Source organism: Chiloscyllium plagiosum, unplaced genomic scaffold (genome assembly GCF_037043375.1).
Source record: "Chiloscyllium plagiosum isolate Xiang-an unplaced genomic scaffold, Cpla_swu_hap1 HiC_scaffold_42, whole genome shotgun sequence".
In the NCBI taxonomy this organism is placed as follows: Eukaryota; Metazoa; Chordata; class Chondrichthyes; order Orectolobiformes; family Hemiscylliidae; genus Chiloscyllium; species Chiloscyllium plagiosum.
This window is the reverse complement of record NW_028270180.1, coordinates 6,693,557-6,709,084: the sequence shown is the minus strand read 5'-3', so window position 1 is coordinate 6,709,084 and position 15,528 is coordinate 6,693,557. Positions and strand designations below refer to the sequence as shown.

Genomic DNA, 15,528 nt, shown 5'->3' with positions numbered 1-15,528 from the left:
TGAAGTACAGGCACCCTGACAGGTACTAATTGTGAAACCAGCTGGATTGTAAAGTAATTTGTATTTTATATGATAGGTAACAAATTGAAAAGGACAACAAAGAGTCACATTGCTGTCACTTCCTCGTTGAATTGCAAGTGTTTAAAAACAAGGTTAATGAAAAATATCTGTCGAGATACATGTGCTTGCAGTGGAATGAAGATTAGCCAGTTTAAATGTCTTTAAAATGGTATATATCATCCTTATTTGTGACACTTCCTTCCTGTCACATTGTCTTTTCACATCTTGTCACTACCATCTTTACTATTGCATTGTTGCTACTAAAGAAGTGATTGAGGTATACAGCAAAGATGCATGGAAAGGGGAAGCTAGTTACGTATAAGAGGGAGAAAGGATAGAAAGTTATGCTGAAGGGGTTATGTGAAGGGGGATGGGTGGTGACAGGAGGCTTATTCAGGGCTTAAATGCCCACATAGACCAATTGGTCCGAATGGCCTCTTGACGTGCTGTTGTACCTAGGTAAAGCACCAGACCTCAGACTCGGCATGAACATGCCTCGCAGATTCACTGAGGTTATGAAAAATATAGTCTGAAATTCCCCGTACACCACATATCACATATCACTATAAAATTCACTAAAGAGGAAGAAAACAACAACAAACTGCCATTCCTAGATGTCACAGTAGAGCGAAGAGCCAATGGGGAACTTCAAACCAGCGCCTACAGGAAAACATCACATACGGACCAAATATTGAACTACAGAAGCAATCAACCCAACATTCACAAACGTAGCTGTATCAGAACATTATTTCAATGATCCACCACACACTACAGCACAGAGGAACTATGCAGAGCAGAGGAAAATCGCCTATACAGTGTTTTCAAAAAGAATGGGTAGCCAATGATCACAGTCCGCAACAAACCCAAACAAGCAGACAAAACGCATCCAGAAACCACAGCCACTCACCCTTATATCAAAGACATCTCAAAAATGACTGCCAGACTACTTAGACCTCTTGGCATCATGGTAGCCCACAAACCCACCAACACACTAAAACAGCAGCTAATGAACTTGAAAGACCCTATACAGACAACAAGCAAAACTAATGTCATTTACAAAATACTGTGCAAGAAGTGTAACAGACACTACATTGGACAAACAGCCACCAAGATATATGAACATCAACTAGTCACAAAACGACATGACCCACTCTCACTAGTATCCTTACATACAGATAAGGAAGGACACCACTTTGACTGGGACAACACATCCATCCTAGGACAAGCCAAACAGAGACATGCACGAGAATTCCTAGAAGCATGGCATTCCAACTAGAACTCTATCAACACAAACATTGACTTGGACCCTATTTACCACCCCCTGAGTATAAGAACAGGAAATGACATTACCACAGGAAATGACATTACCATAGGAAATGACATCACCAACCCAAGGAAACCCAAACACATAAATAGAAAGCAGAAAACACGAGCAGTGCTTCGTCCAGAGGCTCACTGGAAATGTTACCTAGTAGGGTGATGAAATGTCTGAAAATGAACCTTCCAGCTCAGCGTGCAAACCTACATCAAGACATATCACCCTTTGCCTTCTCCCTCAGGTTAAACTCACCACTAATTATCTCTGATGAGAGACCAACCTGATGGTCCTCTGGGACTATACCTTTACATTTTACCTCGCAAAATACTGGAGTCAGAATATCTGCAGCCTGTTAACTGAGCTATGTATGAGCCTTATAATGATTTAACGAAAACAACTTCATCCTTTGAAAAATATACATTTTTTAATCCTTTCATGGGGTGTGAGTGACGATTACAAGGCCAGCCTTTATTGGTTATTTCTAATTGACCACGAGAAGATGGCGATGAGCTGCCTTCTTGAACCACTGCAGTCTACTGTTAATCCAGACTTTACATGGTATAATGCTCCTAAGCCTATAAACTAGTCCTATGGGCATTTCCTTCTCTGTCATGCTCCAAATGTCACAACATAATTTTCTGTTCTACTTTCAAAAAGGAAATGTAAAATGAAAATGGACTCTGACACTTCCAATGTCAAGGCTGACAACTACTGCACCCAGTGCATTTCTATCATACTTTATGCATTAGATTTTAAAATGTGACAAGTAAAATAAAATGAGAAAGAAATCCAATCTCAAAACACACAGTAGGACTGTTGGCAGTGACTGTGCCATGGATATCTTTATAGGGTTTGTACAGTTGGGCCAAGACTTACTGGAGTTTCATCCAGAATTTAATTCATTGGTGTTTCACGTAAGCTATCCTTAGTACGAATCACTCTGTTGTGCAGCAGTGTACAGTGCTGTCAAAAGAAAGCAGCTTGTATTTTGCACCAGGAATTGTGCACTAAAGACATTTTTCCAGATGCATTGTGATCGTGCTCCAGATATAGACTAGAGGAATTCACACGCTCACACACGCTCACACACGCACATCAATTTGAATTAAGTATCCCCATTCAATTTCCAAACCTTCTTCATCCACACTGTAGGCAATCTAATCTGATCATCTGTGTCTGTGTGTGTGTGTGTGTTTTTGAATTCCTCTAGGTATATCTGGAGGACAATCACAATGCATTTGGAAAGATGTCTTTGTTTCACAATATTCCATTAAAACTTTTTGACAAAATTCTGTTCTAATATCTCTTTAGATAGTTTCTTTGACAATACCTTCATCTTTTGACAGCACCTTCCAAAGCCACAGCCCTTATCATCTCGAAGGACCAGGGCACTAGATTCATGATGTCACAACCCTAATGGGAAAGATGCACTGGAAATGAAGCTCCACTATTCCATGAGTCATCATAAATGTATAAATGACCAATTTAATCGATAAGATGGTTATTTTGCCTGTCTTTGACCATTATCTTAGAATAAAAAAAGTCTAGCACCAAGTTGCATCAAGAAACCAAAATATATTTATTTTAATAATCTTATCCTTTAACAAATGGCAAAATGTTAGTTAGTGATGTTATTAGTTGCTAATATGCAAACTTAAACTATAGCCTCATTAAATCCAAACGTGTGCACATGCATTCAAAAACATGACAGACAAGCCGTACAGTTCTGCAGGAATATCTCAAATGGAAAGCAGGCAGAAAGGAACAAGTTTGTAGATCAAGAGACCAAACCGTGAAGGGTAGAGTAAAAAAACGAAGGAACTGCGGATGATGGAAATCAGAAACAAAGACAGAAATTGATGGAAAAACTCAGCAGGTCTGGCCGGATCTGAAGAGAAATCAGAGTTAATGTTTTGGGTTTAATGACCCTTCCTCAGGAGGGATGAATGATGTGACTTTCTAAGTTCTTTTAATTTCTGGCACTGACCAATGTCACATCGTTGTTGACTGTAGCTAGTCAGTCAGATTGGGGTTTTTGCTTGAATTAGAGATTCTTCCTGTTAGAGTCTTTGAATGCCATTTCTTTCTTCCCCCCACTGTATGAGAGAGAGATAGAATCATAGAATTGTACATCATGGAAACAGATCCTTCTGTCCATCTCGTCCATGCTGACCAGATATCCTAAACTTATCCTGTCCCATTTGCCAGCATTTGGTCCATATCCCTCTAAACCTTCCTATTCATGTACCCATCCAGATGCCTTTTAAATGTTGTAATTGTACCAGCCTCCACCACACAAGCACCACCCTCTGTGTGAAAACGTTGCCCCATAAGTTCCTTTTAAATCTTTCCCACTCATTCTACACCCCTACCCTGGGGAAAAAACCTTGTCTATTCACCCTATCTATGCCCCTCATAACTTTATAAACCTTGATAAGGTCACCCCTCAGCCTCTGATGCTCCAGAGAAAATAGCCCCAGCCTATTCAGCCTCTCCTTATAAGTCAAACCCACCATCCCTGGTAACATCCTTGTAAATCTTTTCTGAACCCTTTCAAGTTTAACAACACCTTTCCTATAGCAGGGAGACCAGAATGTAGTATTCTCAATCTCCTGTACAGCCAGTGTTTCTCAGTTCTGTGAGAAATTGTAACTTAAAGCAAATTTAAAAGCTGTTGCTGGGCATTTTTCTTTTCAACTCAAAGGGACCTGGTGCCAGTTAGTTTCACAAAAGTATCAAATCCAGCTTTTCTAAAAGTGAAATCCTTTTGTGTAACCAGTAAGTAAACAGCATAGAATGTTGCTTTTCCTTCAGGTTATAAAAAGAACTCTTCATTCCCTGCAACATTGCAGTCCAAACTTCCATTTTTCCAGGTTATATTTCGAAAAAGAAATCTTCACAAAGGGAAAGCCACCACTTGCAAATTCCCCTCTGAGCCACAAACCATCCTGACTTGGAAATATTCTGTCGTTTCTTCGTTGTCGGTGAGTCAAAATCGTCAAACTCCCTTTTGTAATGGCACAATGGTAACTGTCTGCTGCATGGACTGCCTGAAAGCAACTCGCCACCACCTTCTGCAGGGCATTAAGGGATGGACAATAAAAGCGGGCACGCCCAACAATACCCTGAGCCAATTATTTTTTAAAAGTCTATTGTGAAGTTTTATTTGGTTACAGCCCTGTAAGAGCTTCGGGGATGATTTCCTGTGCTAAAAGGTGCTCTCTAAATGCACAATCAAAACTGTGGATGCTGTAAATCAGAAACAAAAAGAGAAATTGCTGGAAAAGCTCAGCAGATCTGGCAGCATCTGTGGAGAGAAAACAGAGTTAACGTTTCGGGTCGAGTGGGTTCTGAGGAAGGGTCCCTGGACCCGAAACGTTAACTCTGATTTCTCTCCACAGATGCTGCCAAACCTGCTGAGCTTTTCCAGCAGTTTCTGTTTTTGTTTCTAAATAAAATACACATTATTCTCCAAATACAGCAGTGATTCTCAGGTTCCTTCCTGTCCACTGTGCCGAGTATCACATTCAAATGTTAAACTCAGTTTCCAGTCACTACATGGAATGTAAATCAGAACAGCACTGGAACGAGCCATTCGGCCCACGATATTGTGCCAAACATGATGCCAAATTAAATTAATCCCTTCTGCCTGCCCTTGGTCCATATCTTTCCATTCCCTGCATCAAGCTAAATGCCACTGCTCATTTGTCATATATTGCTTGCTAATTTCCCTTACCTATTTTTGCACTGGGACTGAGGGAGTTAATAGTGCTTATACAACTTACTACCTCTAGGATCTTATGCTCATTTAAACATATCTACGTTTTCAAAGATATGAAGAGATAGAAGAAATTCAATTACTTGTGCCAGACGTGGGTTATCAGCTCTATAAATGAGGATGTGATACCATAAAGCACATAGCGTGAGATCAGGGGTGTGATACTTTAATAAGATTTACTGAGCATTCAGGGCTAGCAGTAGGCCACTGGTATCCTGAGGCTTTTCAAACAATGATGAATGCACATCTCATTAGCTTCCCAGAACAAACCTGACATCAGTGTCTCAGTCAGACCACTTTCAAACAGGACTGATCACTTCAAGAGGGTTTTAACCAGTTCTGATAGTCCGGCAGAGTGATGCAGGTAGAGAAGGCTGGTGACTGAGGTTAATGCTTAATTCAATATAAACAAGTCCACTTCTGATTCTGGTGAAACGTGCTTCAATGGGTGTGAAATGATTTTTCTCTCTCGCGAGCTCAGCCAGGACTGACCCAGTGACATTTGGCCTCCATACACTGGACCGACCTGGAGTTGGGAAGGGAAGAATCCACCAAGATTCTCACGTTAATCACACAATAATGATTCTTGGGAATGCCATGCAAAGGTAAGATCACGTAAACACAGAAATCAGGGTAAGGAATTCTATCATGTTACCCTCTTCCATAAAGATGTTAATGGAGTGCCATGTGATCCGATAGCCTAGCACAACTGCAGATTGAGCCTAAGATCATTGTGCCTTTAAGAATTCATTGCAACGGAGGATTATGTCTTAATTCTCCATTTAGGTTTTGTGATGATTGTAACTTTTATTTGGGGTGTGTCCACATTGACATCTGGTCAATCATACTATTTGTTAGTGTCATTGTTAGGTTCAGGGTGGGGGAATATTATTTGTTTTTGAGTGCATTTAAATAGAGAACAGCAGCGACACTGGATGGTTGCTGAGAACTGTGAGACTGAGCAAGTTAATAAACTCTCTCCACGAAGAAAGCATGAGCATCTCGATTTCACCAGCTGGCTTGGATTTTACTAGCAAACTACAGTACAGCAGAATGGCAACAGTATTCTCTTCGTAATCCAAACTGGATTTTTCTTTATTCATTGGTGGAATGTCAGCATCACTGGCTAGACCAGCATTTATTGCCCAAAGGGCAGTTAAGAGTCAACCACATTGCTGTGGGTCTGAAGTCACATGCAGGCCAAACCAGGTAAAGACAGCAGTTTCCTTCTCTAAAGAACATTAGTAAGCCAGACAGTTTTTTCCAACAATTGACAGCAGTTTCATGATCATCATTAGACTGTTTTAAAAATTGATTTCAAATGCCACCATGGCAGGATTTGACCCCAGGTCCCCAGAACATTGCCAGGGTCTCTGGATTAAAAATCTAGCAATAATGCTACTAAAACATTGCCTCCATAAAACACATGGACAATCCCGAGTAAATTAAAGAAGCCACCTGAAAGTCTCTTTAGTTTTGGATGAAGGTACAAAATGAAATTAAATAGCCTTTTTGGTGAAGAAACCAATACATATACATGAGTAGTGTGATTGGTGGAGCAGTGAGACTTGATAAACAGTGCCTTCCTCCCATCACAATTCTGATGCCACCCAAACCTGATGGATACCTGTACCCAGTTTTTACATTTATTTCAGTTGATCCATTTGGGCACAATGATAGTGCCACATTTCACAAAAGAGGGTATCCTCAATGTGGAGGCAGGGATGGTGACCATGTTGCCTGGGAAATGGACGCTCAGGTATAACTGTGCGAGATGACTTTCGGGCTGTTGCCTGATAGTCTGTGGGGAGTAACTCACAACTTTGACACAGGCCTCCACATGTTCATAAGGAGGGTTTTGCAAGGTTGACAGCGTTCCGCATACTGCTGGGTGGTCCATCTGCTTTCATTCTTTTTAACAGTAAAGTAACATTACCAGTTTCTTACCAGACTGTAAGGCTGCTCTCCATTGTAGAGAGCTGAAAATGTGTTGCTGGAAAAGCGCAGCAGGTCAGGCAGCATCCAAGGAACAGGAGAATCGACGTTTCGGGCATAAGCCCTTCTTCAGGATTCCTGAAGAAGGGCTTATGCCCGAAATGTCGATTCTCCTGTTCCTTGGATGCTGCCTGACCTGCTGTGCTTTTCTAGCAACACATTTTCAGCTCTGATCTCCAGCATCTGCAGTCCTCACTTTCTCCTCCTTTGTAGAGAGACAACTGAAGGGGAGTGTTAACCTGAGAGTCACCACACTAGAGGCAAGGGCTGAGGTTAAGAAGATGACTTCAGCTGGAGCAGGATTTGAACCCATTCTGCATTGGCAACCAGCTGTCCAGACAACTGAGCTAACCTATCTGGCCTTTTTTATACAATTGAACAACTTGATAACCCATTTTACACAGCAGTGAACAAGTAACCAGACTGCTGATTAATTGGACCTTTGGTGAATTTCTGTACTGCATATTGCAGGTGGTACACACCGCTGTTACTGATTAGATAGACTAGATTAGAGGTGATGGCGGCAAATGTTTCTTTGCTAAAGTCTAATAGTGAAACAGCTGGGATTTTGTAACAATCACCATGGTTACATGGTTACTATTGGCCAGCTTTTCATTCCAGACTTATAAAATGAAAGGAATTCAAATTTCACCATCTGTTGAGATTCCAGCCCATCTCCCCAGAGTATTAGCATTGGTGCTATGGAAATGCAAATCTCCTCTCATAAGTTAACATTAATACTTTAGTTAACAAAATCACACAATTTCAACTTCACTTGGATTCTCTTCTAGACAAGTCGACACAGTTGCACACTCACACGCACATTGCTCGTTTACACACACACATACACACACAATCTCACATACACACAAAACATCATACTATTTTAGTGACAATACCACACTCCTATAAATGACTTGGATGGGTTTACACATGTATATTATATTATGTGTAACTATCCTCCACTGACTGCAGTTTGCTGGAGTTGTTACCCTGTTCCTATTAGGGCAAGTTGCTTTAGCCTCTGTTAAGAGTTCTGTCTCCTCTGGTTCAAAGAAGCTTTTTCAACTAGATGCGTAGACTAACATAATTCACACCGTGCAAGTCAGGAGTGTGATGGAATACTCCCTACTTGCCTGGATGTGTGTAGCTCCAACAACATTCAAGAAGCTTAACACCATCCAGGACAAAGCAGCCCACTTGATTGGCAGCACATTAACAAACATCCATTTCCTCCACCATCGACGTTCAGTAACAGCAGTGTGTATCACCTGCAATATGCAGTACAGAAATTCACCAAAGGTCCTCAGACAGCACCTTCCAAATACATGACCACTTCCAACTAGAGGGACATAGGCAGCAGATACATGGGAACACCACCCCCTTCAAGTTTTCCTCCAAACCTCTCATCGCCCTGACTTGGAAATACGAGACCATTCCTTCACTCTCACGGGGTTAAAATCTTGGAGTTCTCTTCCTAACAGGATTGTGGGTCAACCTACAGCACTTAAACTGCAGTGGTTCAAGAACGCAGCTCAACACCACCTTCTCTGAGGGCAACTAGGGGTGGGCAATAAATGCTGGCCCAGCCAGAGATGTCCACATGCTCCCCTGATTGAATTAGAAAAAGATCCATCAATTTGACTGACACAATGATGTCAATGAACATGCTGAGTGTGACCCAGTTCTGTGAAGAACTAGTCAAAGAATCCGCAATGTCAGAACTCAGTTCTTCAATGTGTGAGAGTGTTACACTCTAGTGCATGCAGGTAGGAGCGCAGTTAATGGGCAACAAGACTCCGGGATGCCATTGTGTCAACATCAAGGCATATGCATTTGCCAGGACACGTGGAAGTGTGCCTATTCTATCCAAGGAAGGTCAGTGCTGGACTTTACAGAATAAATCTTCAGACTAGAATTGTATGGAGTATTTCTTCTACGGAGCTGAACTGAAAATCAGTTAGTGTGTCTCAATGGTTTGTTGCCTTTAATGTCAGATGCCTAATATAATTCTGTAACCAGCGTGATGCTAACCTTTCAAGAAATGAAACATGCCATGCTTCCTTTTTAGTTGGGAGCTATAAATGTCAAATTTAATTCATAAATTGGGGAGGAAAAGTGAAGAGATTTAATTCATCGATTCATCGAGAATTGCCTAAATGGATGTGGGCTGAGATGACAGCGCAAATCTTAGAGTCAAAACAATCTTTAGTTCCTTTAGTCTTCAGTTGACACGATATTAATCATAGGATTATAGTTCGCCACAGTCCAAAAGAAAGCCATTTGGCCCATTGTTATAATGCTGCTTGCCTGCAAGAACAACTGAGCAAGATGCTGGAGATAAGCAGAATAATCTCATAAATATAGATGATAAATACATGTAATGTATAGGGGAGCAGATACATGGGAGCACCAGCATGGTGGCTCAATGGCTAGCACAGCTGCCTCACAGTATGAGGGGTGTGGGTTCAATTCCAACCTTGGGCAACTCTCTGTGTGGAGTTTGCATGTTCTCCCTGTGGCTGCATGGGTTTCCTCCCACAGTCCAAAAATGTGCAGGTTAGCTGGATTGGCCGTGGGTAATTGCCTGTAGTGTCCAGAGATGTGCAGGCTAGGTGGGTTAGCCATGGGAAATGCAGAGTTACAGGGCTGGGGTGGGATGCTCTTTGGAGGGTTGGTGTGGACTTGATGGACTGAATGGCCTGCTTCCACACTGTAGGGTTTTTATTATAGTTGCCATTCTGACTGGAAATGTATCATTGTTCCTTCACTGTTGCTGGGCCAAAATCCTGGAATTCCTTCCCTAATGGTGTTGTGGGACCACCTACAGCATATGGACAAGAAGGCAGCTCACCATCACCTTCTTGAGGGCAACTAGGGATGGGCAATAAATTCTGGTCCAGTCACCAAAGCCCCCATCCTACAAATTTCCCACCACTGATCCCTTAGCACTTCATTACAATTTGAGAACCTAAAATTACCCATTTGCCCTTTCTGTTTCCTGTATCTGTGTTAATATACAGTATAACCATGAAAATCAGTAGAATCTCAAGAATAGCCTTTCATCTGATCACATTAAATTGCTTTTGGAAATCCAAACATGCTACATCTACAGTTATCTTTCATCCTTCCTGATTGTTACTTTGTCAAAAAATATCAACAGATTTGCCAAAGATGTCATGTTGACTCTACCTGATTATATGAAGAAATTCAACAGGCCATGAGTGACTACACTTTGTAAGTACTCCATTGGCTGTTTAAGTACTTGAGGATGCCATAAAAGGTGCTACGGAAATACATGTTTTTCTCTCATGAGTTAATATTGACCTATTGGTTAGCAAAATCATGCAACTTCAACCTCACTTGGATCAATTTATAGTCAAAGACGGTTGCCCCATCCAAGTCCACACAGTTACACTCTCACAAACACAAACACACTTATGTACATACACACTGACAAACACATACACACAATCACAGACATACACAGCCCCAATCTCACACACACACCCAATCGCAGACACACACATGCACTCTTTCTCTCACACACAGACACACTCTCCCAATATCTCTCTCTCACTCACGCACACACACACCCACACACGCACACACCTGCACACGCACAGGCACATACACAGGTACAAATCTGTAGATCAAGGTCACCTGGTGATATTATTGCCAGACTATTATTCCAAAAACTCAGGTCATGTTCTAGGGACCTGGGTTTGAATCCTACCACTGCTGATGGTGGAATTTGAATTCAATTAAAACAAATCTGGAATTAAGAATCTGCTGATGACCATGAAACCATCGTCAATCGTGAACCCATCTCGTTCACGAATGCCCTTCAGCAAAGGAAATCTGCTATTCTTACCTGGTCTGACCTACATATGACTCCAGACACACAGCAATGTGGTTGACTCTCAATCACCCTCTACAATGGTCTAGCAAGCCACTCAGTTGTACCAATCACTACAAAGTCTCAAAGAAATGAAATTGGATCGATCATCTGACATCTACCTAGGCACTGGAAAAGACAACGGCAGAAACAGCCCTGTCACCCCTGCAAAATTCTCCTTATGAATATCTGGGGGCTAGTGCTAAAATTGGGAGAGCTGTCTCACAGATCAATCAAGCAACAGCCTGACATAGTCATACCTTACAGACGACTCACCACATTAAACACAGCGGCTACAAGATCAGGTCAGAGGCTGCAGTAAGTAACTCACCTCCTGACACCCCAAGGACTGTCCACCATTCACAAAGCACAAGCCAAGAATATGATGGAATTCTGCCCATTTGCCTGAATGCAGGCCCAACAACACTCAAGAAGCTGACACCATCCAGGACAAAGCTTCCTGCTTGATTGGCATTGCATCCACAAGCATCCACTCCCTCCATCACCGATGCTCAGTAGCAGCAGTGTATACCATCTACAAGATGCACTGCAGAAATTCACCAAAGATCCTCAGCGAGCACCTTTCAACTCCACGACCACAAGGACAAGGGCAGCAGATACATGGGAACACCACCACCTTCAAGTTCCCCTCCAAGCCGCTCGCCGTCCTGACTACCTGTTCCTTCACTGTCACTGGGTCAAAATCCTGGAATTCCGTCCCTAAGGGCATTGTGGGTCAACCAACAGCAGGTAGACCATAGTGGTTCAAGGAGACAGCTCACCCCCACCTTCTCAAGGGGCAACTAGGGACTGGCATTAAATATTGGCCCAACCAGTGATGCCCACATCCGACAAATGAGTAAACAAAAAAAATGCACACATACATGTGCAAGCACTCATAATTTTGCAAATGAAAACACAAAACCGTGCATAAAGAATCACTTTACACACACCTACTAAGCATGCTTACATACACTATTAATCATAACCACACACAATCATGCACAAACACACACATACATGTACACATATAAGTACACTATGATACACTTGCAGCTGGATGTTTATACAATCAGTGAACCATTGAGTCTCTTTGCCTGTGACATTGGTCCCACAACCCGCTCTTTCCCCATAGCCCTGAAATTATTCTCTTTGAAAGTATGTATTCAATTCCCATTTGAAATTGAACCTTGCCCCTCCAGGTTAACCATCTGATTTATTTTACCTTAACAAGATCATCGAGAGGCTCCTCACGTTCCTCTCCCTCACACAAATATGTTTATTAGAAGCTGTGCCTTTCTCAGTCCATCCCATTGGACCAAAACAAAATCTCTCCAAATGTTGAATCTGTTTATTATTAATAATAATACAGGCCAGAAGATTACAAGTTCTAACCCCAGCCTGTGCTGAATTAATTGATTTTTATTCTGGTTTGAGACAGGAATCACTCCTGCTGTGCTGGGCAGGGAATTCATATTAGCTACATTTATTAACTTTTTCAATAAAATGTAAACACTGCAAATGCTGGAGTTTTGGGTGACACGGTGGCTCAGTGGTTAGCACTGCTGCCTCACAGCACAGGGATCCAGGTTCAATTCCACGCTCAGGCGACTGTGTGAAATTTGCACATTCTCCCCGTGTCTGCGTGGGTTCCCTTCAGGTGCTCCAGTTTCCTCCCACAATCCAAACATGAGCAGATTAGATTAGATTAGATTCCCTACAGTGTGAAAACAGGCCCTTCGGCCCAACAAGTCCACACCGATCCTCCGAAGAGTAACCCACCCCCCTCTGACTAATGCACCTAACACTTTGGGCAATTTAGCATGGCCAATTCACCTGCCCTGCACATCTTTGGACTGTGGGAGGAAACCAGAGAAAACCCACGCAGACACAGGGAGAATGTGCAAACTCCACACAGACAGTTGCCCGAGGCTGGAATTGAACCTGGGACCCTGGTACTGTGAGGCAGCAGTGCTAACCACTGAGCTACCGTGAGCAGGTTAGGATTAATTGGACATGGGAAATGCAGGGTTACAGGGATAAATGAAGGGGGTAGGTCTGGGTATGATGCTCTTTGCTGGGTCGGTGTGGACTCGATGGGCCAGATGGTCTGCTTCCCCACTGTAAGGATTTGAGTGATCATGATCCAAGGATGGAATCAAATTCCTCCAGGAACAGGGTTGGTGCTCAGGCCCCTGCTGACAAACCTGAACCAAAGTCTTTTCAAAGTTATGAAGAAAGGCTGGATGGGCTGGGACTTTTTTCACTGGAGTGCAGGAGGTTGAGAGGTTTATAAAATCATGAGATTGTATAGACAGGGTTAATGGTAGTTGTCTTTTCTCTAGGATGGAGGATTTCAAGACTAGGGGCACATTTTTAAGATTAGAGAGAAATTTAAAAAAGACATGAGGGGCAATTGTTTTTTCACAGAGAGTGGTTTGAGTGTAGAATGAACTTCCTGAGGAAGTGGTGGATGTGGGTATAGTTAGAACGTTTAAAAGACACTTGGATAAGTACATGAATAGCTGAAAATGTGTTGCTGGAAAAGCGCAGCAGGTCAGGCAGCATCCAGGGAACAGGAGAATCGACGTTTCGGGCATAAGCCCTTCTTCAGGAATCCTGAAGAAGGGCTTATGCCCGAAACGTCGATTCTCCTGTTCCTTGGATGCTGCCTGACCTGCTGCGCTTTTCCAGCAACACATTTTCAGCTCTGATCTCCAGCATCTGCAGACCTCACTTTCTCCTCTAAGCACATGAATAGGAAAGGTTTGGAGGGATATGGACCAGGAGCAGGCAGGTGGGACTAGTTTAGTGTGGGATTAAGGTCGGCATGGACTGGTTTGACCGAAGGGTCTGTTTCCATGCTGTATGACTCTATGACCATCCTGGCTCCCATTATCAGGTCACAGGTTCTTTATCTCTTATCTGTTTTCTCTCTCTTTGTGGTTTTTACAAACTGTAGTGGTAAGCCTACATCTTTTTAATTGAAACAAAACCCAACTTCACGTCCCAATTGCTCCAGAGATGTGTAATAGTATTGCTGAACAAGCTGATCAGAAACTATGTAGGGTACATCTGTGTCACTGGGTATGGGATGAGAGGGTTAAGACTAGGGAAGTCAAAAAACTCTTCACAGAAGAAAATATTGATTTCAATTTCTTTACTTGGCTTGAAACCAAAGGCAAATATGAAAGGAATGTTCAGTTGATGAGGCCGGTGCTAATGGAATGCGAATTATATTGTGCGATAACACATTGTTCAGTTAAGTAGTTAGAGCAGTTACAAGGACAGACTGCTGGGAAGCTGAGGTTTTGGGAATTAGGAAGCAGACACAAGATGTGAACAAGCCCATTATGAAAAGAATAATCGTGTCTCCGTTCATATCGGTTTGTAATGGGTTGAAGGGATTCAGGGAACTTTACCTGAGCAGGACTTGCATGAAGAAAGAAAAAGGTTGGATATGAAATCTGTACAAAGCTATCCACCAAGTGTTATCCATCCTGTTTCTTGGGCTGTTCCAAATGCGTTCATGTTCTTTTTAATTATAGATGGCAAGAAATTAGTGGTGGTTTCTCTCCCTCCCATTTCCATCAGCTTTGTCAAATTAAAATATTCCTGTTCACGCTTTCTCATTGATGTTAATATCTGGCTGAATTCCAGTGATTCCATCAACAGCTTGTATTGCACAGTTAATGATCTTCATGGTCCATGCAAAGTGCTCTCATTGTTTGGTTTTCTGTAATTGTGTCCTTGTTCCTTGTCTGTCACTTTAACCTACCAGGAAATTAGCACAAAGGCTCCTTATTTAGTTATCTGGTGGTGAATTTTCACTCACTTGTTTCTCGATCTAAAAATTCATAGATGCTCCACACCCTCGCCATTGTTTAAATCAAGATCCATCACCCCATGTTCCTCTGATAGTACTATTATTGCTGCACTGTTAATCCAGAGACCCAGATAATGTTCTGGGTTCGAATCCTGCCATGGCAGATGGTGGAATTTGAAATCAATAAAATATCTGGAATTAAGAGTCTAATGATGACCATGGACCTAGTGTTGAATATTGACAAAACTGGTTCACTAATGTTTTTCAGGGAAGAAAACTGCCATCCTTACCTGGTCTGTCCTACAGATACCTCCAGACCCACATGTGGTTGCCTCTTAACTGCCCTCTGGGCAATTAGGGATGGGTAATAAATATTGGCCTGATCAGAGATGCCCTCAGTGAATGAATGAACAAGTACAGTGGCTCAGTGGTTAGCACTACTGCCTCACAGCACCAGGGTCCCAGGTTCGATTCCAGCCTCAGGTGACTGTCTGGGTGGAGCTTGCACATTCACCCCGTGTCTGCGTGGGTTTCCTTTGGATGCTCCGGTTTCCTCCCTCAGTCCAAAGATGTGCAGGTCAGGTGAATTGGCCATGCTAAATTGTCCATTGTGCTAGAGGGGTTACTCTTCAGAGGGTAGGTGAGGACTTGTT

At 42.4% G+C, this 15,528-nt stretch overlaps 1 long non-coding RNA gene across 1 annotated transcript in view; it reads left to right on the top strand.

Moving 5' to 3' along the window:
* The first annotated feature begins 5,502 nt into the window (after nucleotides 1–5,502).
* LOC148137553 (uncharacterized) overlaps nucleotides 5,503–15,528 on the top strand; it is a 36,397-nt gene continuing 26,371 nt past the window's right edge. The window contains exons 1-2 of the long non-coding RNA XR_015754099.1: nucleotides 5,503–5,761; nucleotides 10,315–10,388. This is a non-coding gene — a long non-coding RNA (uncharacterized LOC148137553). The remainder of the gene's footprint in view (nucleotides 5,762–10,314; nucleotides 10,389–15,528) is intronic.